Raw genomic sequence first — 3,615 nt, 5'->3', positions numbered from 1 at the left:
AAGCCTCCTAATCCAGCCAAATTAGCAATCATATTCATGTTCATGTTGTTCAAATTGCCCAATCCGCTCATGCCGGCCAGATTTGGTAAACCAGCGAATGGCATTGAAAGCAGTGGATTTTTCGGGTCAAAGCCGCCAAGTGACAAACTTGACAGCACACTTGGATTCAAACCAGTGAGATTGGCCAATTGTTGCATTTGCGCTGCAGTTGCTGCATCCAATGCCGTTTGTCGGCCTTTCTTCGATGATGATGATGATTGCGACTGTGATTGGCTTGAGTAGTTCGATCCATGTGGATTTGATGCACTTGCCGATGATGCGCTGTGTTGTTGTTGTTGCTGCTGTTGCTGTTGCTGTTGTTGCTGTTGTTTCGATGAGGGCATGCTCATTGACAACGTTTCGCTAGCCTTTGCTGTTGCTTGCAACAATTCAATCCATTTTGGATCGATTTCATAGGCGGGATTTTCAGTGAGCCATTGACTCAAACGTTTCAATTGCGGTGCTTTGCTGCCGCTGATACGTTTACCAGTGAGTTTGTTGATAACAGCCACATTTTCTTCGCCCGTCAAATTCTTCATTGCATTCAAAGCCGCTTGATGGCTCATCGCTTGTTGTTGTTGTTGTTGCTGTTGTTGGTGACTGGAGTTTTGTGAGCTCATCTGCTGTGATTGCTGTGAACCGGTTTGAGTTTGTTGACGTGTCGAACGACGGAAATCACTTGCCGATTGTGCATGCGATGCTTCCGAATGACGCTTCGATTCAAGTTCTAAACTTTGACGATTCGCTTTGGCTTCTTGAGCAGCAGCGTATTTAGCACTGGAAGATGAAAAAAGAATGGAATTAATAAATTTTGCATCAATGTGGAAAAAAATGATTAGGAAATCTAATTTTATCACATACTTTTGCTCAGCAGCTTGTTTCATCTCAGCCAAAATAGCCTCATATGTCTTGCGTTGCACTGAGTTTGGTGGTAATTGCTGCAGTAATTTCTGTTGTTCTTTGAAGAATGCTTGCGATTGAGCCAAAATTTCCTTGGCCGATGCTCCTTGCATACTACCAAATGGATTGGCGCTTGCACTGCTGCTACTTGCACGAGCACTCGAGCTTGCGCCCGATGTTCCCATCATCATATTTTGTAATGCAGTCAGATTTGTATTGCCTTGATTTGCCGAATTTTTCGACGATCCTATTTCAAATAGAGGGATTGAGAAATTGTTAGATTGATGATGACGATGAAAAATCATTTTTTTTTTTCCAAGAAAATATTGATAATTGTCATTTGATACGAAAGTCAATTTTATGTCTTCCCTCATAAAATTCTAAACCAATCAAAAAGTGTTAGTCAAAAGAGTTTCTTACTTGTATTTGAGCCTGGAACACTGGTAACAGTAACGCTGAATGGTTTCTGTGACGATGTTGATTGGCTGCTCAAAGCGGATGGACCACTGGCCGGTGTAACGGACACTGATGGTGGAATTTGTGCCTTTTTCGAAGATGGTGACGAAAGCAATGGATCACTGAATGTTTTCTGTTCTTTTGCTGCTGATAAACCGAAAACAATTTCGTCGAGTTTTCTCTTTCGCTTTTCTTTGCCACTGGCCGGAGGAGGCTCTTCGTTTGGTGTTGGCTGTAAGCAAAAAAAAAAATCGTGGAAATTTAGTTAAGTTACTGAATTCATTTTTACTTTCTTCCAAGGTCAATGAAAAAAAAAAACTTTGTAAAGATCTAGTTAGATCTCCCCAAGAAAACCAAATCAAACTTACGTAATTGTTTTTCTTCATCAATTTGGTCAACATGTCGTCGAGTTTGCCTTTACCACCACCACCACCGCCACCGAATGGTGATGCGCCGCTTGATTTCTTTGAAATGGAGAAATCTTGTACTTCGCTGAAATCCATGACGCCGCTCTTCATTGACAATCGATCTTTCATTGGTTTGCGACCGGACGAAAGGTCCAAACTGGCTGAAAGATCGATTGGTGTCAATGTGCTTGATGTGCCCGGAATGCGTGCCGACATTGTCGATTTTGTACTGTAATTGGCCGCTTGTTGTTGTTGTTGTTGCTGCTGTTGCTGTTGTTCCTGTTGTTGGTTCGAACCGGATCGGCTCAAATGTGATTGATGTTGATGTGCTGGTGGTGGTTGCATGGCGGATAACGAACGTTTCGCACTCTTTGGAAGAATTTCATCATCCGTCGGCCAGTTCATTGGTTTGCTTTGAACCGGTGTTTGTGGTGCCGAACCGGGCATTGAATCTTGTGAATTATTCAAAAGTGCATGCAATTTTGCACGCTCCGTTTCCACATCGATTGCCGTACTGCGATAAAAGCCTATATGAACAATGTTATTACATTTGACAATATTTGACTCGATGTCAATGACGATGTGGCAGCGCCACCTATAGAGATTCCTTTTAAAATAAGTGGAACTATTGAGTGCGTGCATCATATCGCACGTAAATTTCCAATATGGCAGCACCCATAGAATTGAAAAGTTAACCAATTTCGTAGTCACAAATTATCGCTGTACGTCGATTGCAATGTGTCGCTTGCGTTTCTTGCCACTTGTCGGCAACACCGGCATTTGCATGTTGGTGTATTTTGTATTCGGCGATGGAATCGGCAATACTGATGCCGGCGATTGCATTTTCTTTGTGGCAGTTAAATCTCCCGAAATCGATAACAAATCTGGTGTTGATCGGCCGACCAAGTCAATGGTTGGTGGCATGTGTTTGACAGTTTCATGCAATGGAACATCCAAATTGATGCCTTGGCAACCTGCATAGGCTGAGTATGATTTATTTACTGGCCATTCCGAATGCTCGATGCAATGGACGATGTGCGAAACACGTTTCTCCAATGCAAAATCGTGGAACCAGCGAATCTTGACTGGATTCTCGAACTTCAATCGAGTTTGTTGCAACAGTTGTGCCAATTGTTGGTTTTGCTTTTCAATGGATGCTTTCTCTTTTTCGTGCATGACTTCGTCATCGTCGGGATCGCCTTTGCCCACGATCATTACATCGTCATCGTCATCAAGAATAGTCACGCAATTCTCATCTTGCGCTTTCTTCTCTTCAACTTTGACTGGGCTCAAGACTGGCTTCACATCTTCAATTGATTCAACCTTTGATTCAGCTGTTGGCTCTTCCTTTTCAATTAGTTCGCTTTCGGCTTCTTTCTCTTGTTTAATTTCTTCCACAGCGACTGATTCCTCCTTTTCAGTGGCTGGTTGCTCTTTTTCTGTTTCTTTTGGCGATTTCGGTGGAACAACCTCAGCGATTTCGTCTGCAATTTTGACCGAATCCTCGGTTTCCATTGGCTCCTGTGGTTTTGGTGATTTTGGCTCGGCTTCATCAGATTTTTCCTCAACCGTTGGTTCGGCAGTTTCGGTTGTTGCCTCTTCTTTTTCGCTATCAGCAACAGTTTCGGCTTTTTCAACCGATTCTGTCTTTTCAGGCTCTAGTTCAGTTTCTGGTTTCGGCGATGCTGGTTTGACCGTTTCTTGCTCATCTTTTGGAGATTCTTTTTCAACATTTTCAGCTTCAGTGGCTTCGGTGGCCATTTCGATATCGGCCGTTTCTGTGTCGGATTTTTCTTTTTCCTCTTCGACTGTT

At 42.9% G+C, this 3,615-nt stretch overlaps 1 pseudogene; it reads right to left on the bottom strand.

Moving 5' to 3' along the window:
* Window positions 1–4: 4 nt before the first annotated feature.
* LOC129572713 (uncharacterized) lies at window positions 5–3,607 on the bottom strand (annotated as a pseudogene).
* Window positions 3,608–3,615: the final 8 nt, after the last annotated feature.

The sequence above is a fragment of the Sitodiplosis mosellana genome, unplaced genomic scaffold, assembly GCF_009176505.1.
Source record: "Sitodiplosis mosellana isolate CC-2019 unplaced genomic scaffold, AAFC_SMos_1.0 Smas_scaffold_5425, whole genome shotgun sequence".
Taxonomy (NCBI): Eukaryota; Metazoa; Arthropoda; class Insecta; order Diptera; family Cecidomyiidae; genus Sitodiplosis; species Sitodiplosis mosellana.
The sequence above is the reverse complement of the archived record's forward strand: the minus strand, read 5'-3'. Positions and strand labels throughout refer to the sequence as shown.